Below are 24,968 nucleotides of genomic sequence, written 5' to 3' on the forward strand. Positions count from 1 at the left end.
ACAAACATATTGCTATATTTAAATTTCATGCCTAAAAGTCATTCCAAAAGCTAATCCTAAACTCACAAGGGAAATCACATTATCCATGCAAAGAAATTCAAATGTGAAATTCAATAAAAAATGAAATTCAATCAACCTTCAAATCATCAAACTATCATTTCTTAACTTTATTCCAAAATTATTTATTTTTTTAATTGAAAAATAAGATTTGATGATGAAATTATAAATAAATCATCTGATAATGTATTAAAATAGTATAAGAATCGTACCCAAATAAGAAACATTGAAAAACACCTTTTAAATCTCCCAAAATTGAGGTATAAAAAAATAAGAAAAGGAAAAAATCCAATGTTATCTACAATGATCTTTGGATTTGCAAAGATTTAATAGCCCACACGAAGTCACAGATGCGACAAAACTTCCATAGAGGTAGAACACTTAAGTGGGGGAGCTTCATTGTTTTGGATAACTCCTACAACAACAAAATTACAAGTGTGACAAGATTTTACTAAGATGACGTCACAACTATGGAGAAGTTCCTTAGGAGCGACCTATCCTCACACACTCTACAGGTGCGACATATCACCCATAGGTGCGATAGGGTAGGCACAGTTATATCAAATCATAACAGCTAACAACAACAACAAGCAGAACCTTTATAACACACCCAAAATCTTGTGAACACAAATTAAATATTATACGTAATTAGTTATGACATATTGAACTCAATAGAATAATCAGATATTGTATTCAATGAATGTTGACCAAACCCAGCTCTAAAGCTTTAACTGTCAAATTTCAGTCAACTTTTCAAAATCCGTAATGCCTTCAAATCTTAACCAAAGACTTACTAACCTAAAAGTGATATTTCAAAGCTAAAAAAATTGATATAATTCTCAAACAACCTTGATATCACAATTGATCAACTTTAACTATATCAACTTTAAAACTTTTTAAAATCTAGAACTTATGTAATACTCAACCAACCACCTTGAGAAATATGTCACCCATACTCGTAGACCATAATACTATAAAGTAACTATGAAGAGGGGTAAAAGAGTAAAAAATAATTGAAAATAAAAATTCACTATGAGGGTTGTTAAATCATCCACTTTTAAAACAAACCAACATTTTTGAATTTATGGATAATGAATTTATCTAAACTACCAAAAAATAGGGATATCTACCTTGCATATCCAACTTTATCTCCAACCTGACCTCCTCAATCCAGTGATACTTCTATTGAACCTTTAATGAAATGATATTTTTTATCTTAACTTCTGAATTCACCTATCCAAAATGATAATGAGCTACCCAAATGTTATATTTTAATTTAAATCCAAAAAATAACACTACATTACATAACAACCATCGAAATGATACTTATTCATCACTTAGATATAAAAAAAAAATTCACAATTAAAAGATTTAGAGGTAAGGCCAACTCATAGACCACCTCCCTAATAAGTTAAGTCTTGAAATATAATGTAAGATGTTTTCATTTAATACCAGTAGTTTGTAACTAGAACTATATTTTTATAAATTTTTTTATGTTTTTAATTATAGTATAAGAATTGTGATGCTTTGCTAAGTTGAATTATGTTGGTTTTTTGCTTAGGTTCAAGTTTTTTCTTACTCTGTTTAGCCTTGGTAACCAAAATATCTTATATAATTCAACCTTTTTTCTTCAGGAATGAAATATCTAGGAAGATCATATTCAGACTCGGTAACCCTTCTTTCTTTTGTAGATGGATCAACTTCAGGCTTAGTAACAACGTCATCAATTGCTATGAAAGGAACCTTCTTAGCTACTTTATTAGCCTGATAGTGACAAATATCATCTTTTGAAGGCGGAGCAGCAACATATAGATTTACACAGCCAAAAGAGTAGGAAGAAAGATCCATTATTACTTGGTAATGTTGTTGTATACAATGCATGTCTATATACACATCTAAGTGATAGACTTCTAAATATAATACATCAAGTCTAGTGGAGTCTATTGACACCTAATTTTGCACTCCACAACTAAATTTAATCCCGAGTTCCTTTAATTTTAAATAAAATTTAAAATATTTATTCTATCCAGATAAGAACTTCTTAAAGTATGTATCTAAGTTAATTTTTTCATTTTAAGTAACGATTATACATTTTTGTATTTATTTATATAAGATCGTATAATTTTTTTTACTTAAATAACTATAAAAAAAATTGAGTTTAAATCAAGAAACTATCTTGAAAATAATTTAAATAGTTAAACCTTAATTAAATATATTTTGTTCTTAAAATATTTTTTTGATTTTATTAAATCAACAAACTCTGAATTAATATGGTTAATAATTCATATTAAACCATGATTAGATTTAGTCATTTATTGAATTTTGCCAAAATTGTAATGCAATTGGCTAATTAATTTTCAATTTGATTAAAATTGAAATAGAATTGACTAAAATATCAATTAACTGACTATTTAATAAATAGCCTAGAATCAAATCAGCCCTATTCCCTTTAAAATTACACACCTACCTAACTCATAATTGCTTGATCTAACTCGCTCCAACCCAATTTCTCTTCTCCTTTCTTCTATACTTGATTAACCCAATAACAATAACATATAACAACATCAACAACAATACCATCGACACCCTCAATATTAGCAAACCTGAAAGACCCATTCCCTCTTCCCTCATTATGAATTTCATACTACATCACTTGTTTGGCACGAGACACACAAAACCATATAGAAGCTTCAAGTTTCATCAGAGATTCAAAGTCCACAAACTCCCAAATTTAAAATTCAAATTCATACTAAAATAGTGCTAATCCACCTTATACAACCTTATCCTCTTCTGAAAATCATTTTTCGCTCAAATTTTCCTTAAAAAACTCATAGAATCCACAAATTATTCTAGAATTTGACACTCACCACACTCCTATTCAGTGATTGTATGATCAAGGATGAAACATAACTCATGATTATTTATTTTTGAGATAAATCAATGGTCATTGATTCAAAATCTCCCACATTGAAATACCCTATCCTATATTGAAATACCCTTAAAATACACCATCCCATATTGATAGAAACTTGAAATTTGACCCTCCAATCATTTTAATATATAGCTCACTAATGAAGTTGAAAGCCAAGTCTTAGAGGTTGAAGCAATCATTAAAAAAAAGTCTTGATTATTGGAAAAAATTTGAGTAAAAGGGAGAATTTTAAGCAAGAGATTTTACCGAGTTTAAATCTTTCTAGTGGTGGGAGAAGCAATTTTGATGAAGCTCGAGTTCAATTTTTATGCTTTAAAAAAAGGTAAACACACCTTTCTCTTTTAGCTCTTTAGATTGTTTTTTTCTTTTTCTTTTTCTTCATTATCATCATCATCATCTTCTTCTTCTTTTTATTCTTATTTATATTGGTAGCTATTAGTTTCAAGTGTAGTTGTGGTCAGATTATGTGTTGTAGAGGTTATGGAGGCCATATAATTCTGTAATGAAAGTTCTAACTAATATATCAATATTCTACTAATTTATTTAGCTTCAAAGTTCTGGTTTTGTTTTCACTTTGATGTCCTATTTTAGTGGTAAAATCTTCATCCTTGAATGTTATTTTCGTAGCTTGGTTGCTAATATTCTTTTGCTAGTCAAATATTTTCCTGTTTAGTTGTTTGTTGCCTATTGTTTTAGCTTGAATGTTGCCTATTATGTTTTCGCTTCATGATTCTTGTTCTAAACTCTTAAATTTCACTTCTTAAATTCACTATTTAAAAATATTCAGCTTCCAATCTACTATATTTTTAGTTTGAATCTTTATTTTTTGTTGTAGTCTGATCCATTATTTCTTTTCTATTTGATAAAGTTTACCTGTCTTAGTTTTTCTTCCACTTCACTGTTTTGAATTAGAATCTATTTTATAGCAACTTTAGTATAATACTTTACTTTTTGTCGTTCTAACTATTTTCTTAGTTTTCTACAACTGTTGTTAACCTACTGTTTTAGGCTTACATTTTTCTAATTTTGGGCGATTTAAATGTTTTAGGTTAATCTTTCTTGCCTTAGTTCATAGTATATTGACATAGTATGATCTTTTCCTTCTTATTTTATTATTTTCCTTCAAGTTCACCATTTTGTTAAATAAAGATAGCTCTAATATTTACCTCAACCTTTCATGTCAATCAAAATGGTGAGTACATGTCTATAGAAAGTCACTACTTCTATGAATCCTCAAGGAACCTCTTGATCTTTTAGAAAAATCATTTTGAGATTGTCATGGAAAGGATGAGGATGACAATAGTATGTCATTATAGTTCCTTTAATTAAGCCTATTAATCATACTTTTCTTTGAGTAAAAGTGTAGAGTTTGTTGACTGTATCACTTTTTGTGTTTTAAGTATTGAGTGGTACTTGAAATTGTCTCTTTTGCTTTGATGTTAATTTGACTAAGTTTTTCTTGATTCTATTTTGGTTGAAAATTTAAAATTATTTTCAATTTATTGATCCTATTAAAACCTGTTCTCTTTTGTTTTATTCTTTCGTATACTGTCAAACCCGCAATATCTTATTTCAATAATAATCAAATGACAACAAAGGTCCAGGTACCTAGGGCTTTAAATTTCTATATCTATTTTGATGGTGAGCAACTGACAACAAGGGAGTAGGTCCTTGGTTCTTCATGAATCTAGTATAGTTGTCACTGTCCTACATAGTTTTGTATTCTAGTGTAACAAACTGCACAGACGATTACCTGGCCCAATTAAATTTTTACCCTAATCATTATTCCACTATAAAATGAAAAGAATGCTTCTCAATTGGTGAGTTTTTTAAAGATCTAAATGTAGAAGTAAGAGAGAGGCGAAAAATCAACTTTGAATTATTGCTAAGTTTTTGATTTATTTATGTTCTAAAAAAGTGAGTGTTCTTGAGTAAAGTCATGGTATGTAATTGAATTAATCATGTTATAAGAGTAATTCATTCATTGCTTTCTTGAGAGTTCTTGGGTAGAGTTATCTGAGTTCAATATTAGTTTAAGTTAATCATTATTGAGGTGTGTTCTTGGAAGAGCTGTCAAGGTAGGTTTGTAATAGATTTATTACAAACTAGTGGAGCCTAGAGTTAGGTTCATTGGTACATATAATCAAGAGTTTGACTATAGTCGACTGTTAAGTTCTTGTGAGGGAAATCTGTGGTTTTTCCTCTCTTGAGCAAGGAGGTTTCCATGTTAAATCACTGTGTTCTTTAGTTATCAGTAAAGATTTAGTTTTCCAGTTCTTAACTGTTTGATTGCCTATAAGTGACTCTAAGGGACCTGGTCCATTATAGTGTGGTGCGATCCCCTATGTTCCAACAATTGGTATTAGAGGTAGAACACTCTAAAAGGTTAACAACTAGAGTGATTTGGTTATTATAGACGCTCCACCTAATCTAGAAGAAGGGAAATCTACCATTAGACCACCTAGATTTGATGGGCAGTTCTATAAGTGGTGGAAAACAAGGATGTATGACTTCATTATGACTGAGGACAGTGAGCTGATGGATTTAATACCGAATGGTCCTCATGTACTAGTTATAAGGGTCAAAGGAGGATATATAAATAGAGTGTTTATTAAAAGTAGGAGAGAGTGTGATGATGAATATATAAGGACAGTTGAGAAGAATTATAAGACCAAAAAATTTCTAGTTTGTGACGTAGGGCTTGATGAATACATCAGTATTTCAGCATGTGAAAATGCTAAAGAAATTTTGGATTGCTTGAAGAATGTTCATGAAGGAACCACTAATGTGAAGGATTCAAAAGTTGATATGTTAACTACTCAGTATGATACTTTCATCATGAAAAAAGGAGAAACTATCTATTAGATGCATACAAGATTCACTTCAATCACTAATGAGTTGTACTACTTAGGAGAAGTAATTCCTTAGTACAAACATGTGAGAAAATCTTGGGGTTTTGCCTAAATCCTAGGAAAGCAAAGTGGATGCTAGCACTGAGGCAAGTAACCTAAAAACTCTCACTATGGATGAGCTTATTAGTAATCTAAAGATACATGAACTCAAGGCATTGAACGCTTCTAAGTTAGATTCAATAGAAGAAGACAATGATGTTTCCTATTTTGCAAAGAGAATAGTTAGAGCAATGAATAAAAGTGGCCATTTTCGAAGAAGGGAAAGCAGCAGCAAGAAAGGAGGCACTGTTAAAGTTTATCACAAATGTGGAAGTCTTGAGTATTTCATCAAGGACTGTCCAAAACACAATATGGAATACCAAGAATACCTTATGCCTAGAGGTGACAAAGTAAAGAATAGGGACCAGGGATCAGGTCCCTGTAAAGCCAAGAAGAAAGGCTGAAACTGATTTTACAGTTAAATAGGCCTTAGTTGTCTAGGGAGATTCTTCCAGTGAATCTAAAGAAGATGGAAAACATGAAGATGTTTCTATGCTACCAGTGGAGGATGAGAAAGTTAATTTTGATTCCTTTTTGCTCTCATGGAAAATACTGAAGATGAAGAAGAAAGTTAGGCAACTCTTTCTAACATTAAAGAAAACTTAGAAAACTACTCTGCTAGAACAATAAAAAAGTTTGCCAAAGTGTTGATTGATTCTACATGTGAGCTGACTACTAAGAAAAATGCTTTAGAATAAAAGTTAGAGAATCAGGGGCTTGAAATAATTTCTGTAACTCACCTGATATCTGAAACCTAGGAACATGTTACTAAGTTGAAATCTAAAAATATAAGTCTAGTAAGTCAATCGAAGAAAGCAAATGATACTGATGATAAAGAAAAGAAAAATGCTTTGGAAGAAAAAGTAGAAGATCAGGGACCTAAATTAATTTCCTTAACTCTCCAAATATCATAAATTGAGGAACGTGTTGCTAAGTTGAAATGTAAAAATCTGAGTTTGGTAAGTCAACTGAAGAAAGTAGATGAATCTGATGGTAACGGGAAGAAAGAAGCGTCAAAGTTTCTGATTTAGCTTGAAGAAAAATTTAAGGATTCTTAAAAGCATCTCATGATTTCACTCTAGAAGAATAAAGAGTTAGAAAGGGACCGGGTCCATTTGAGAGAAAACCTTAATATATCTCTACAATGGACCACATCCTGACAGATTCTTTCTAATTTAACTAGACAAGGTAACAGTCATGGTAAGGACCTTGGGTATTAGTACAAAACTCAATCACTTGGGTCTCAAGGTAAGGTTGTTCATGATGTTAGAAACAAAGTCTACAAACCTCTATGTACTCATTGTGGGAGAGATAGTCATATGAATGAAAACTAATAAAGTTGGATTAGAGATAGACTGAGCAGTGTTAGATATATCCAACAAGGTTATACCTATCATAAGGGTTCTAAACCTTTGAAGAATATAAAGAATCTCTCATTACTTAGATGGGAAAAGAAATTATTGATCACACCCTTGTCCTCTTACTACAAACTCAAACTCAAGTGGGTTTCTGAATCTAACAAATGATTTTGGTTGCAGGTGGGAGAAAGGAATTATATTTAGAACTGGTCTTTTCATAAGTAACTATTCAAAGCATGTGACTGGAAGGTTTGACCGTATTCTCTCTCTTAGGACACTTTAAGGTGGCGGTGTCTTATTTTGTAAAGGCAATCGAGTTAAACTCTCATTTGATTTAACCACTGTGTCAAGCTTAAGGTCTGGAAGAGTTTTTCCCAAAGTCTAAAAGATCAAAAATATACTAAGAGATGTAAGTTTTTTTTGCTCAAACAATTGATTTCAAAGGACCTAGTCCTTTGGATGCCAAAGCTAAAATTTCCAAACAATAGGTCCAAGGTAGAGGAGAAAACAAGTATGTTCTTATCATTGTTGTTGAATTTTGATCTACACCTCATCAAGCTAAGAATACAAAGCTTCCAACAAAAAGGAAATCTATGTGTTGAAGAAAGTGTGAATATGATCTTTGACAAGTCAGGAAAGCTGGTGATTCCAAGTGATGAGGAATATTTTGACATTGAAGAACTCAATTCTATTTAAAGGGTTGATTTATAAAGATAATGGTCAAGGACTAATTGATGTGGAAGTTAATAATAAAAGTGATGGTGATCGAAAATCTCAATCACAAACCCAACTCTAGTTGAAAGGATATTGATAAGGGTCCAATCAAGTTCTTCAGGGACTTGGTCCCTATAAAATTCTTCTTAGAAGGTCAAACTGGAGGCACAGATCTTCTCATTCTCTTGACATTCTAACTTCATCTTTGGAGTCTTGAGTCCACACAAGAGCTTAAGTCAGAATGTTCATGGTTTTCTCAGCATTTTTGTCCCAAACCAAGCTAAAAAATGTGAAAGAGGTTCAAAAAGATGTTGATTGGTTCAATACAACGCAAAAGGAACCTTTGAAATTTAAAGGATGTTAAGTCTGAGACCCGGTCCCCAGACCTATTGTCAGAACAAATTCTGGAATAAAGTAGTGTATTGAAACAAACAAGTTGAGGGTGTGATTGATCAAATTAACTTGACCTATTAAATGAATCAATTTCTCTTCCTAAAATTGGATATGATCAGGAGACAGGTATTCTTGGTTAGGTAAGTACATATTGGTCTAAATCAGTACTATACCTTTGCAGGTATACACCTATGGGAACAATCTTGGGAGGAAAATGGTTTAGGCAAGAACAAATGGTGAATTGACTCAAGAAAGAGAGGGACCTGGTCCCATCTCTCAAGTTAGTGTCAAAATAATGTGCTTTAAAAATCATAAAATTTTTGGTTTAAAAAGCCACATATGTTTCCTTATCTAAAAAAAAGCTGTCAATTCACATCAAATGTTAAGAGTCACACCTATTGTAGTCAGGTGCATTGATTCAAAAAAGGTACCTTTTAAATGTCAAACAGTCACCTCCGTTAATTACAAAATCAAATCTTTTTGTTCTCACTCTTTTTCGAAGTAACTCAAATAATTTTCCTAAACCATTCTCATCTTTAAACTAACCCTGACCTTTTCTTTTTTTTTTCTCACAAAAAATCTTAAAATGGTAGATATTCCCACTTCATCAACCCCTGTTAAGGATTTTGAAGTCATTAATGCTCTATAAAATAAATCAAAACAATCCCAAATTAAAACTTCTGATCCTTTAATTTTCAAAACTATAGAAGATTTCTCCTTATGTCCTTAACAAGAACCTATGTCAACTCTTCCCTCTGAACCTTCTCCAAAAATTCCAGAACCTCTAAATGAGTCTTTCATTATTAAAACATCCTTAACCATCAAAATTTCTACTGAATTGACAGTGGTAAAGGATCTAAATTAAGGGTTTAGTTCACCTATTCAGCAAAATATTTCTTAATCTAAAATTCCTTCTTTTCCAGAAGAATTAAAATTACCTGAAAAACCTTAAATTACCATTTCTTCTGAAGAACTAGATAATACTAAACTCTTAGAAATCCCTCAAGTACCTGATTCCCCTACTCTCTATGAGTCAAACAAAATCTTTATCAGACTGTGTGAGAAGGAAATACCAGTAAAGAGGTCTAATCTTTCATACAGTAAAAATTAGGTGGCTAAAAATTTATTTTTGCTTGCATATCATTCCAAGGAAAGCTCTACTAGTGCAGAAGAGAAAATAGTAGGTGAAAAGGATGATGTGTCATAGGATAAAGAAATTGTACTACCTCTAAATAAGGAGGATGAGGATGAACTACCTCTGAGGTGGCGTGTGAAAAAAATAGAAAGATAGTTAAGGCAGGGAGAAAGTGATTATTTCTGAAGTAAGAGTTTCTAGATTCTATTCTACTAGGGGATCTTAAAAGAAGCTATTGGTGGATGCAATGATGGCAAGCAAGTCTTTGAACACTAGGAGAAAAAAACTTAAGAATGCTACTGCAGTTGAGGACAAAAAAAATAATGAAGTTGTAGAGGTTGGAAAGGGTGAAGACATTGATCCTGATATTATCACTGCAGCTTAGAAAATAAGAAAAGGTGCTTATGTTCCTAGAAGGACCAAGTCCTCCAGTTCAAAGTCTGGTAGTCATACAGTAATAAAAAATAAAAATATTGCTATTAAGATGAAGAAAGTATCTGAGGGACCTAGTCCCAAGAAGAGAAAAGTTGTTGAAGAGAAACCAAGTGGTGATTCTAAAAAAGAAGAAAGGAGAAAGAAAAAAGTCAGAAGCTAGAGAAGTAAGAAATGCTACCTTAAAAACCTAGAAAATACTGTCTGGTAGAATATTTGATCCCAGGATTTATGAGAAAACTGGCATGGTGAAATTAGTTGAACATGTCAAACATCAAGGATGGTTACACCTCCTAGAGGAATCAGCTCCCATCAATTTTGAAAATGAAGTAAGAGAGTTTTATTATATAATGAATTTCTTAGAAAATGGGTTGAGTCTGATTGCTCAAGTGCAAGGAAAGGAAATAAAACTTGGTGAAGATTCTCTGGAATAAATTCTGAATATTCCTATAATGGGTGTGAGGACTGTTGGAAACAACAACCCTCAATCGAGTTTATGATTGAAGCCTCAAAGGTAGAAGGGACTTCAATAGTTCGTGTTAAGAATAAATTTATCATAAGTGAGTTTCAATTAGTGTTTGAATTTTTAAACAAAGTTATTTGGCTCAGGTCTAAGAAAATAACCATTGTCTCTGCGGTTGATCTCTTTTGATTGAGGGTTTGAGAAAATTTGAGTTGATAAGTCTATATAAACTTTTGTTTGAGCAAGTTTAAGTTGATAAATAAGGAAATGTAGGAAACGAGAGTCAAGCTAGCTATTAAGGATGATGACATAGTGTACTTGAAAATATAGAATCAGAAGTTATCCTCAAAGGGACCTGGTGCCACCAAGGAACTTGCAACAAAAATGCAACACTCTAGATCAAGGTTGCATAACTCACTCAGGAGGTTCATCATCTGAATGACAAAGTTAAAGACATTACTAAGAAATTGCAAAATGCTCATGTTGCAAAGTGTTCTAGAATAAATTTATTGCTGAAATCCTTCTCCCCTAAGCCCCCTACTTAAGTCCTATCATTCCTGTGTCAATTTGTCTTCCCTATGTCTGTTTCCAGTCCCTGTTTCTATTATGTTTTTTGAAGATAGTTATTTTATGTATTTTTGGTATAATGTAATGGTACTGATCTTCTTTAACAATGAATGAATTCCTATTTTTGTGTTTCATCTATTTGCTCTTTATGTTAAAATTCGTTTCTCATGTTAGTGTTGCCCCGTAACCATGAGTAAACTATCTTATGATTATTTTTACTCGTGGTTTACTGTTATCACTTTTTAATAATTCCAAAAGGGGAATACTGGAATTCATATGGTAATGACCAGGTGTGTTTAATGAATATAGATGATAGGTGATATGTGCTAAATATAATAATGGTGAAGTAATAATGGCATATTGACAGAGGGAAGAATGTTCAAATGTATATTGATGAGTGCATGTATATTGAAAGGGGGAATACTAAAATACAGTGAATGAATTTTGATGTCAACTGACAACAAGGGATCAAGTCCCTAAGTTGACATATTGATAGGGGAAGCATGATGTAAAATTTTTAGTGGATTATTCACTAACAATAGTGGTAATCACTCCAACTGAATAAGGTGAATGACATTGATGCTCAAAATCTGTGATTGGTTTGTCATCATCAAAAAGGAGGGAAATTGCTATATCTTATTTTGATGATGATTGGATGATAGCAAGGGACTAGGTCCCTGGGTCTTCAAATTACTATATCTATTCTGATGGAGAGACAATAGTACCCATTAGGAAAACTAACCTAATCAGATTACTACCCTAATCATTATTCAACTATAAAAAGAAAAAGAGTTTCTCTATTGGTGAGTTCTTGAAAGATCTGAATATAGAAGTGAGAAAGAAGAAAAACTCAACTTTGGAATATTGCTCATGTTCGTGATTTCTTTATTCACTAAAAGTGTGAGTGTTCTTGAGTAGAGTTATGGTCTGTAACTGAATTACTCATTTTATAAGAGTAATTCTTTCTTTGATTTCTTCAGAGTGCTTAGGTAGAGTTACCTGAGTTCAATATTGGTTAGCGTTAATAATTTTTGAGGTGTGTTCTGTGTAGAGTTGTCAAGGTAGGTTTGTAATAGAGTTATTGCAAAATGATGAAGCCTAGAGTTAGGTTCATCGGTGTCTGTAATCAAGAGTTTGGTTATAGTAGATGATCGAGTGCTTTTCAAGGCAAACTGTGGTCCCTCATAGTGTGGTGCAACCCCTCACGTTCTAACAAATACCCAGATTGTGCAATCTTGCTTTTATTAGTTAAATAGACATGACAACAATATTTCCTTTGACTTTCAAGGAGAAGTGACAACATGCCCATGTTCGCTTTCTTTTCTTGCAATATTCATTTTGTTGACTCTTTTTTCCTTTTGAAATTTATTGACATTTGTCTGAATATCCATAACCACTTCTTATTATTTTATCTGATTATAGAAACCATGAAGTATGTAAATATATGCCATTCAATCTGTTGCATTGCTTTACTTCTCAAAATTATTTGTGCATTCTTATCTTCGCATTACTATCATTTCTTTCATTTTGTCGTTTAAATTTAATTCATGGTAGGTTCCTTTCTTTGTTTTTTGTATTTTACTTTGTATTTTGGATGAATATTAATTATTTACATTTTCTTATGGCATGTGAACTTATTGGAAGTTCAGTTGAACTCTTCTCCGCTTTGTATTTCTCAAATGGTCAAAGGAGACCCATTTCAATCATGCCAGCCTCAAAATTTAAGTCCAATGGACTGTCCAGCATTGATGCATGGCATACAGATTTTATCCTAAGAGGCCCTTAAAATTTTATATTTTATGGGCCTCGAAGCCCAATTTTCAATTTAATACAACTGGAACTGATTTTCAGCCTTAAAGGTCCAAGAAATAGTTTAGGATAATTTATGGGTCAAAAGTTTGAATTATTAGATTAGGACACATGCAGGTGAGCCAAAATTCCAATTAGACTAGGACAAATATTTGATTGAGTCTGGTCCTCTCAAAGGCCTAAATTCACTTATGTTAGTTCATTTATTTTCTACTAATTTCAAATTAGTTAATATCCTTGTCAAGTTTTCTTAAATCTTGTTTTGCATCCATTTTCAAAATAATTTTGTCTTTAATCCTTTATTTTATAAATAAAAATACTTGATTTTCAAAGTTAGTCAAAAAGTTGCTTTTCAAATAGCCCAGACAACCGTGTGTTAGCAGCTGTTTTGGATGCCTTAAAACCCTTCCTAAATTGTTAATTAATAAGAACCTCTTGTCTGGAATTTCTTTAAAAATCTAAGTCTTTTTCTATTTTATGACATAGAATTTTTGTTAAAGTTTTATTAATTTCCTTTTCAATTTAATTAAGTGGTGGCTCTATTTTAAAAATTAAGTTTGAAACATTTCCTAAGTTTTCAAATTCAAAGAAATCTAAAGACATTTATATGCAAGACAAAATGGTGACTCTATTGGGGATTTCAATTAGGTTGCAACCATATGTTTGAAACTAATTCTTTAGTTTTGTAATAAATGTTTACTCGTTTTATTTGTTTACTTGTTTACGTTTTGCAAATTACCAACTATTGTATTCATGGCATATTTCGCCTCTTCTAGCAAAGCATTAGGTATTAGGAAAAAGGTAAGTTATGTGGGTATCTGCACTCTCCCTTTCATATAACATCTTAAATTTCTTTGAACTACCAAGTGAAGTAGTTGATTCGAGTTGATCAACAGTCACTTAGTGTGTTACCTCGATAATTTCATTTTGGATTTCTGATCAATTTAAACAACCCATCCAGTTTATTAAGATGGAGTGAAACCATATGCCAAATGATTAAGCATCATCCTTGGATTACTTAATATCATGAGAGATATTAAGTCCATTATAGAAATGACCAAATGTGTCAACAAGGTTCACGACCCATCGACGATACGACCCATCAACACCGTATTTAATCATGTGATATTCGAAAAGACGTATGTGCTGAAACCAAACCATTGTCTTGGGGTAGGGATTAACAGTTTACCTTCTTTTTTAAGACATTTCAGTTCTCGAGTTTGAGAATGTTATTAAGAGGAGCCAGTACACTTAGGGAGATCCTGAAGAAATACATGAGGGGGACATGAGGGAAGGATCACCTTCACGGTCACATTAGTTCTCGCCTATGTGTGGTCTCACATCTTATGCAATTTTTCATGTTCCCAAAACACCCCTACATAGGTTATTTTGTTTTCACATGTGCGAGCTTTCTTTATGTTTATCCTCGTTTCTTTAAAATGTACCCCCTTAGTGACGGGCTTTGTATCCTTTTGGGGAAATTTTTTGATACCTATTTTGGGGTAATGAAATGGTTTAAAAAACACATACATTTTTTTGAACAATTGTTTAGCTCACTTGTGGCTCAAAAAAGGTCCCTTAAATAGGATGTGTATGTTATTATGCTGGTGTGAAAAAACTGTCTTATGTGCTTATATGTGTTATGTTGTTTTAATCAAATATGGATTGATCCACACCCATTTTTTAAGAACATATTTAAGCAGAAATATATACCAATTGTACAAAAGTCCAACCAAAATACTCAAGTCTCCCAAGTCTCTTAGTAGATCCCAAAGCCATTATTAAATTTCCCAAAAGTTACTCCTACCCTTCCAAAAAGGTCGACTATGGACTCAGAAGAAGCCATCTTAGGAAGGACTGGAGACGTTGTTAGGAGAATTGCTCAAACATAGAAGTAATTATTAGAGCTAGATCAAATGGATGAGATGCTAACGATTGAAAATAGTAAAGTAGTTAAGAAGATTGTTGTGACCGAAAGAAAGATTTTCAAAGTCAATCTATTGATTGGACAAAAAAAGGGTGTCTACATGGAAAATAATAAGGAATTGGAGGAACAAATAGTCCTAACCAAAGAAAAAACACTATGTTAAACCAAATTCAGTAAAATAGGAGGAAATGACCAGAAAAGATCTTGCTAGAGAGATAAAAAACCAGCCATGGAATTTGAAGAGGTTGCTAGGATAATTGAAAACATAGTAAGAAAAGATAAAGGAAAAGGACCAAAAGGTGGTATCCGCAAGAAAGAAGGGATACCAATGACCCTTGAAGAACTCATGGATAAAATGAAAGAATGGTCAAAAGAGGAGAACAAGTCCCTTTTGCCTTCAAGGTTTAAGCAAGGGGATAAATATATCACACTTAAAGGGAGAGTTGGGAATTACTCAATAAAGCCCAAAATCATGTAAGTCTCAAAAATTTACCAATATGTATGGACTATGGGGACTTGTGACCAATCAAGTCGCAAGGACCTCAATATAACCCCTGTGATGAGCTAAGAGGTGTCCCTACAATTTTATCCATCCAGGTCATACCACTAATGAATGTCTCATGTTAAAGGATAAGATATGTGACTTGATCAATAGCAAAAAAATTGCTCACCTATATGAATAACATGCTATGATGGTATGCGATAGAATTGAACCAGGGAAACCTATCACTAGTAGAGTCACAATTTGTCATTAGGAATTTACAACTTTGAAGGATAACTATGAGGAAATCTATACAAAATTGTTCCAAGCAAAATCATCCATCTAGTGTAGAGAAAAAAGAAAAGGGTCTACAAAATAAAGGAAGGGTGATGAAATCTGTCATTATCATAATGAAATTAAAGGACATACCATTGAGTAGTTTTGTGCTTTCAACTTTGATGTGGATAACTTAATTAGAATTGGAAAGATTCACTTAGAGTTCATGATGTGTCATCCATGAAACAGAAGAAGACTAGTAAGAGAAAAAGTACTTCAACTGTCCAAAATGAGCTTTATACATAACAAATTTTTATTTTACTTGTATTTATAGTGAACTCAATGTAATAAAGTCGAGTGAAATTAAATAAAACAATTCTTTTTTAAAACTATTCAAATACATAGGTCCAGGGATATATAGGCAGCCTTGTAGCTCGACCCCTATCTTTATAAACTCTATTATCCTTCACTTAGAATAAAGAAGACATAAGGATGGAAGAAGAAGCCTTAGACCTTCCTGATAGAATCCAGTTAGCCAAATCAATGAGAAAATCCTATTCATTGAAATCCCTGAGTCATCATTACTGATGGATCAACTTGTTTACAATGAGAAACAACTTTATGTGCTTACTTTCGACCTAATTTTCTTGCATTGTTTATTACTAATGTGATCTAACATATTTTATTGTGAGTTATTTTTACTTTATATATGATAGAAACTACTTTGTGTTGACATAAATTGGCTGAACATCCTTATTTCACCGATAAAAAGCTCATAAAATTCTATCCCATTACTATTATTTAAACATCACTGGAAGTGATGATGACAATACATTTACCATCAGAGATAATGTAATAGTGTAACAAAGTAAGATGATTGTTGAACTTATAAGAAAGCTGGAAATGCTCTAAGAGGAGATGAATCATACTAGACATTTGGCTAATCTGGCCATCAACTCTAATGATACTATTTTAGGAGGGCATGATACTCTACTCCAAATTCACTCTTTCAATGCCCCTAACTTAGGGAATCATCTAAGTAACATAACATTTGCCTCTATCCCTCAACTTCCTACAGACCCTATCATAAATATTCCACCAATTCATCAAACTCATACCTCGCCCATCCAAAACACTAATCGAGACAACAATCTAAATGCTTATCATCTATAAAACCTTGCCCTAACTCGACAAAATCCTTCTCTAACTTAGAAAAAACACTCTCAAACTCCCCAAAACACCTACAACCCCTAAAATGTATTCCTTTCAAATAAATCAACTTCTATTAATCCTTAAATCATGCTTTAATATGTCAAAACCCTTCTTCCACTTTCCCAAATCCTTCTCATGTCTGACCTATACCTCTGACTGCATTCTATGTCATCATATCTCCCAATATTTATAACCACTTTTCCAATCTTGAGGTAGACCGTTATAAGAAGAAAGAAAAGGAATGGTTGATCGAGCATAAAAATAAATTTTTGGCAATGAATAAAGAAATTATGAGAATGAAAAGGTCTTATAGGAAAATGGATAGTAACAACGGTGACTTTTATGTCCATCCTAGTGTAGACTTACCATAAGGATACAAGATCCCTAAATTTGAAAACTTCAGAGGCACTGCCATGGCCCATTTAAGGATATAATTACTAAATGGTTAGAATAGGAAGGAATAAAGCATTGTTAATGTACCTATTCAGTTAAAGTTTAAGTGGCAAAGCTCTAGATTAGTTTATATCCTAAGAATTTAAAAAATGGTCTAGCTGGAAAGCACTGGTGAAAGACTTTCTCGATAGGTTTGCATACAATGTAATAATGGTCCATGATCGATATCCACTAGATAGGATTAAACAAAAATCAATGAGGATTTTTGAGACTATACTTATCATTGAAGGAAGAAAGATGCAAAAGTATAGCCTTTAATAACTGAGGTGAAGATGGTGTTAGTGTTTTTCTAAGCTCAAGAAAGAGAGTTTTATACTAGAATGGTGTTGGAGGTTCATGAGAAATTCATGAATTTAGTAAAAATTGGATATTCATTACAAGAATGTTTTCAAATGGGAAAGATTATCAAGAATTCAACTTCAACTGGGCCATCAAGGCTCTCGAAGAAGAAAAAAGAAGATGTGACCATGATATCCATTAATTCTGGTACTAATTTGAAAAGACAATTTTGACCCAAGAATACCCTTTATTCTAAACCATCCTAGAGGTCTTAATACATCTTCTATGACAAACCTCAAGACCAAGCTCAAAAGCCAAATTCTCTTCCCCAATACCAAGCTCCTCAACCAAATATTCTACCTCAATACTAGGTTCCACAGCTAAATGCCCTTCCCCAATACCAAGCTCCAGAACCAAATTATCAACCTAATGTCTAAACTCTATCCCAAATCACTAGGATAATATCTAAGAACCTCTAAATTATCATCAAGTTCCACCCCTTGCCAACCAAAACAACTATAATTTTCACCATCCAAATCTCAAGAAGAAACCTCCCTAGAAATTTACACCATTGGATAAAATTCATACTTCACTTTTTGAAAGATTAAGAGTAGTCATTTATTTACAACCTATCTAACCAAAACTCACCAATAACTGGAAATCGGGCATAATATCAAAGATTACATTAACTGGAAACATAAGATCCAAGACTTGATTGATCAATAAGTTATCACTCTTCAGTCATAAATATCAAATATAAATATTAATCCATTGCATAATCATGGGGTATTATAGTTAACATGATTGAAGTAGAGGAAGAATGGCAGCCTAGTAAGACTATAACTAAGGTTGATTCAAAAAAGCCCAAAACATTAAAAGGGTATAGAAGATAGAGAGAAGCATGGTTATTTTAAGTATCAATTAAAGGACCTTATTTATAGTGATAACCCCAACTTAGGTTTATGCTCTAACACAACCCAGAAAAAAGATTTGATGAAGACAGTGTCAACACTCATAAGATGGCTTATTTCAGATGGTTCTATGATCCCAAGAATTTAGCCAATGACTCTTACAAAAAGGATGCACAGAAAAAACCAATTACTAAAGGAAAGGATAAATTATTTTCGCGTATGCAACCAAATAAATATTCAATTTTCAAATATATGGAAAATAATCCAACCCAATCTCTATTTTAGCACTTCCAATAAGTTCTCAATACCATCAACAAGATTTTTTAAAAGTCTAAGATAAAGTATATGTGCCCATTGGAACGGATGTTGAAAATATAGCTACAATGAAAAGGAACATTATGTGACATCATCATATATCATTTTGTAAAGAAATAATGCATAACAAAGCTTTGCATATTACCTTAATTGTTGTTACCTTATAATTTATTGGTTTTGATAAATGATGGATCAGATTTGAACATTTTCCCTTTTTCTATATTAATTCAATTAGGCCATGACTTGGGAAAGGTCTGTCAAAGCCATGTGTAACGCCCCAGGTTTTTGGTCCTTAAAATATTTTTGAAATTTTATCCTCATTGTCCTAACTATGACTCCCCTGATGAGTCATAAGGTGGTTTTGATGGATAGTAGGGACTCGATCAAAACTTAATAAGAACAAGTGGCTTAGTATTCTACTCTAAATATGAGTGGCTCTCAACTAGTCATCAAGTCTTTTTATGGGTCATAAGGTCCAAGTTGTAAGGTTTCCAAAATGTTTGGCCCAAGACACTATCTTCATTATGAATTGAGTCCACGAATTATAAAGACTCATAACGAGTCGTGTCCTAATCATAGGGTATCCAGTGTGTCATTATTATTGTCTTGAGTATGAGAAGTGGTTACGAGTCGTTATGTATGGTTACGAATTGGTGGTATAAATTGTATCCAGACCAGTATGGGGCCTTAGTGGTTCTATCTTGACTAAGACTTCTTGCTTTAATGTATCTTAATGAGTCATCTAATGACTCGTAGTCATTGACAACTAAATTTTAGTTTTTAAATTGAGGCCTCTTTGGACAATTATCTCCTTACCCAATTACCCAATTCTCTCCTTAACATACTCAAACACTTCAAAGGCTCTCTCATATTCTTTCAAGCATCCATACATAGGATTTCTAAGAAGTAGGTCATCCAAGGGATCCAGGGTTGAATTCTTTCCATAAAACTTGGTATTTCAGGACAGTTATTCTTTCCTCATTGTTAATTTATAAAAATCTTATCTTTTAAAGTATTATTCATGAGATATTTATGTTAGTTTGAAATCAAGTGTTGAGGGTTATGAATGCTTATTGTAGATCAATATTTTTCCATAGTTTACATATGATTATCCATGCTTTGATTATGGTTTTGAACATGTGGGTGCATGGGTAAGGTGAATGAACTAGGTAATTATGATTTTCCCCAAACATATGACTTTTAAAGTAGTTATAACCCTAACCCCATATTGTGAAATTGGTATTTAATTATGAAAAATGTGGGAATTTGAATTATCTTTGAACTATTGCATTGAGATTTTGAATTGAACCTTATGGGGTTATATAATTCCCTGAGCTAATGTATAACTAAACCAAAGGGGTTGTGAATTCCCTAAATTGATGATAATTAGTTTGGAAAATTGATGTTACCTTGTAAGTGCAGTTGGTATGATGATACCAACAATGTATACATTAATGTGTAATATGGTTCAATGAATGGGAACACTTGATACTTGTGTTAATAAGGCTTTAATAATGGTTATGCTGCTGAGTTGTGAAAATAGAGGTACTAAGTGACCAACACTAGAAACCTCTATTCCTGACACGAGGATCTATATGACTAGAAGGTTCGAGTCCTCTTTATTATTATTATTATTATTATTATTATTATTATTATCACCATCATCATCATCATATGATTGGGAGGTTCGAGTCCCTTTATTTGTGCGGCCAAATAAACTGGAGCCCTTCCAGGTGGGCGAGAGTTGGGCCTATATAGCCCGTGGGTGCCTTCATATGTTATGACGATTGATCTATAAAATCCAAGCTATGGTTTTAAAGAGAATGTTAAGAATTGTTCCATATTTCGGCATGTGATATATATATATAAGCATTCGATTATGTTCACTGGCTTTGAATGATTTTGATCTGTCGATCATGGCAGTATGTTATATTTATCCCTGAGTTACATTATAGTGTTCACACTACTAACTATCTCCGTATGTTGTATTCTAATGTGATGCAGGCACCAGATCTACTTTTACTTTTCCTATACAGAGTAAGGTCGGTCACTGAGTTTGTTTAGTTGTGGTGAAGTGGTGAGCTTCCATCGCCCCAAACACTTAGGAATTTCACCACCTTTTATTCTTAGATTTGAGTTGACTGGGGACATTTCTCGATCAAGACTGGGTTTTATTCTTTGTTTAGAAAGGTTTGTTTGGATTACTATGGATATTGGGTGATGATGATCGGTTGTTTGGCCATTCATCGGTCATCAATGTTAGATATGTTTTGACTTTTATTATGTTTGTTGCATGTTATCTTGTTATATATTCAGAATTCATCAGACATTTGTGTGTGTGTATTTGGTTTGGTTAGGTGCAGGGGCGATCTCCGGTCCATATAGGACTTGAGATACCCATCACAGCCAGGCCTTGGTTTGAGTAATAACAAAGATTATACCAAAGCCCTATTTTGGTGTCATTGGGTGTCCAACAAAGCCGTGTCAAGTCTCGTTTAGGGGTGTGTATCATATCACACTTATAAGGGAGAGGCTATGAGGTATGTAGGAATGTTTTTCTTTCTTGTTGTTCTATTGCAAGCTATAGAGTATAAGGTCTTAAATATTCTCTAATTCCATATGTATGCTTTTAGATCATGCCTGCCAGAAGATCTAATACTTGTGGAAACCCCTTGTCTTCTCTGAGGAAAATATGGATGGAGCTCATCTAATTCCAGGAGTTCAGACCCAATCTAGGATCGCTGCTTCTGATTGTCCTGATGGAAATCCATCGATTCCCCATATCCCTCCTTAGCTACCCCAGTATGGTGTGTGTAATGCTGAGTTTCTCTAGTTGATTTATTTTCTTACCTAGCTGGAGGCCTCCCAGACTAAGGATATTACTTTTGTTGCTTTATCATCTAAGGCCACTACAGTTGGCCAATTTATGAGGTTTAATCCTCATGTTTTCACTGCTTCTAAAGTTGAGGAAGATTCTCAAAATTTTATTTATAAGATAAAAAAGATCTTTCATGTGATGCATGACACTTATGTGGAGTGTGTAGAGTTCTCTGCCTATCAATTAAAGGGTGTAGCATACTAGTGGTATAAAGAGTGGGAGCTACTTAGGGGCAATGATGCTGAGTCAGCTTCGTGGGTTGACTTCTCTAATGCTTTTCATGATCACTTTTTTCTCAAGAATTGAGAGAGGTGAAGGCTGAGGAACTTATGAATTTAAAATAAGGCAGGATATTAGTTAACAAGTATGCCATGACGTTTCATCAGGTATTGTGTTATGCTCTAGAATTGGTGTCTAGCATTAGTGATAAAATGAGAAATTTTGCCTCTGTGTTGTCCCATGAGTTGATCTTGGAGAGCAGGGTTGCCTTGTTGAACAAGTATTTGGACAACTCTAGACTTGTAGTATATATGCAACAAGTAGAAGAAGAAAAGAAAAAGCAAGCGGAGATGAGTAAAAGGCGGAAGTTCACTATTCGAATTAGGGTGGAGATCAGCAATAGAGTAGTATAGATGGTGGAAAGTGGTCTAAGAAGAAGTGGGTCAATTCTAGTTCCTACTCTACGGCTAGTTCTCCTTATCCAAAGACATTGGGTGATTTTTGTTCTCAACGTGATAGTATATTTAGAACACTAAAAATCTAATCGTAGGCTAGTGGGGGTCATTCAGCTCCATCATATCCTCTTTGCAGATTCTATGGTCAGGTACAGCATGGTGTTTATGAATAAAGAAGGAACAAGCGCTTTATATATTGTCAGATTAGTCATATACAAAGGGATTATCTTTCTAAGGTTTCTTTGGGGCAATTAAGATTCGTGTTGCTACTTTTTTAACTCTCGCGCCAAAAGGTTCTACTTCTGCTTCTGGCTTTAGCACTTATCGAAATTATCTATACGCTCTTACCACTAGCTAAGATTCTAAGGCATCCCCCAATATTATTATTGGTATGCTCAAACTCTTTTTTTATGATGTATATTGTCTAATTGGTCCTGAGTCTACTCTCTCTTATGTGACCCCTTATGTGGCAATCAATTTTAATTTTGAAATTGAATGTATTTTGGACCCTTTTTCTACATCCACTATGGTAGGTTACTCCATTATGGCTAGAAGGGATTAGAGGGATTGTGTGGTATCGTTCTATGGTAGAGATACCTTGGTAGAGCTGATAGAGTTGGACATGTTAGACTTTCATATAATTTTGGGGATGGATTGGTTATATTTATTCTATGCCTCTCTTGATTGTCGAACCCGAAGGGTTAGTTTCCATTTCCCTAATAAGCCTATAATCGAGAGGGAAGGTAGTTCCCTAGATCCTAAGAAATGGTTCATCTCATATCTTAGATCCCAAAAATTGATTTCTAAAGGGTACCTCTATCACTTAGTATATGTTACAGATTCTAGATCTGAAGGTCCTTCTTTGCAAACTGTCCCTGTGGTCTGTTAATTTCTCGAAGTGTTTTTTTATGATCTTCCTGGTATTTCTTCCGATAGGGAAATTAATTATGAGATTGATTTTCTTTCTAGCACTTGTCCTATTCTTATCTCTCCTTAAAGAATGGCTCTAGTTGAGTTGAGCAAACTCATGGGGTATTTGAAAGATCTTCTTGATAAGGGTTTTATATGCCCTATTATGTCTCTATGGGGTAATCCTATTCTTTTCATGCTTAATAAGGATGGGTCCCTTTGAATGTGTATTAATTACCACCAATAGAATAAGGTAACCATGAAGAATAAGTATCCTTTTCCGAGGATTGATGATTTGTTCGATCAGCTTTAGGGTGCTAAGTTCTTTTCTAAGATTAATCTCCAATTGAGCTACCATTAGTTGAATATTATGGATGTGGATATCCCTAAGATTTCCTTTTGAACCCAATATGGTCATTTTGAGTTTTTGGTAATGTTCTTTGGTTTAACCAATGCCTTGGAAACATTTATGGACCTTATGAATTGGGTTCTCCGTCAGTTCTTAGATTTGTTTAGAATTGTCTTTATCGATCATATTTTGGTACATTCTAAGAGCAAGGCAGATCTTACTAATCACCTCTTCCGTATGTTACAAACCTTGAAAGAGCAGCAGTCGTATGCAAAGTTCTCTAAGTGTGAGTTCTAGTTGAATGTTGTAACTTATTTGGGATATATTATTTTTAGTGAGAGGATCATGGTGGATCCACAAAAGGTTCTGGTGGTTAAGAAGTGTCGTATCCCTACGACTCTATTTGACATTCGGAGCTTCTTATGTTTAACCGATTACTATAGAAGGTTTGTAGAGAGTTTCTATTGCCGCCCTATTGACTAAGTTAACTTTATAGAAGGTAAAATTCTTGTGGTCTGATGCTTGCGAGGGTAGTTTTGAGAAGCTAAAGGATAAGTTGACTTCAGCTTCTATCTTGACTCTACCTGAGGGCACTTATGGTTTTTTTGTCATTGTAATGCATCTCGAGTAAGGCTGGGTTGTGTGTTGATTCAGCATGTCAAGGTGGTTGCATATAACTCTAGATAGCTGAAAGTTCATGAGAAGAATTATCCAACCCATGATTTGGAATTGTTACCCGTGGTGTTTACATTAAAGATTTGGATTCATTATTTGTATGGGGTTCATATTGGTATTTAGTCTAATCATAAGAGCCCACAATACGTGTTCACTTAGAATGAGCTAAATCTCAGGCAAAGGAGATGGCTTGATTTGCTCAAGGACTATGACATGAGTCTTCACTATTATCCAGGTAAAAATAACGTGGTTGTTGATACTCTTAGCAGGTTGTCCATGGGAAATATATCTCATGCGAATAAAGAAAAATAGGATTTGGTGAAGTACATCACCATTTGGCTAATCTTGGAGTCTTTCTCTTAAATTCTAAGGATGGTGGTGTGATTGCTTAAGAGGTGGTGAATTCATCTCTAGGTGCTTAGGTGAAGGAGAAGCAGATTTTAGATCTTATCATGATGTAAATCAAGGATGATATGGGTAGATAGAAGGAGATAATTTTAAAAATTGGTGGTGATGGTATCTTGAGATACCAATGCAGATTATGTGTCCCCAATATTGATGGGTTTCAAAGAAGAATTTTGGTCAAAGCTTACAAGTCGCATTATACTATTTATCCTAGTTCGATGAAGATATATCATGATCTTAAAGAGATCTATTGCTGGAATAATATAAAGTGAGATGTGGCCAATTTTGTTGCTAATTGCATTGAGTGTCAATAAGTAAAGGAAAATCACTTAAGGCCCAGTGGACTGACTCAAGAAATTGAGTTGCTAGTGTGGAAATAAGAGATAATTAATATAGATTTTGTTACCAGTCTT

Source organism: Capsicum annuum, chromosome 8, assembly GCF_002878395.1.
Source record: "Capsicum annuum cultivar UCD-10X-F1 chromosome 8, UCD10Xv1.1, whole genome shotgun sequence".
Taxonomy (NCBI): Eukaryota; Viridiplantae; Streptophyta; class Magnoliopsida; order Solanales; family Solanaceae; genus Capsicum; species Capsicum annuum.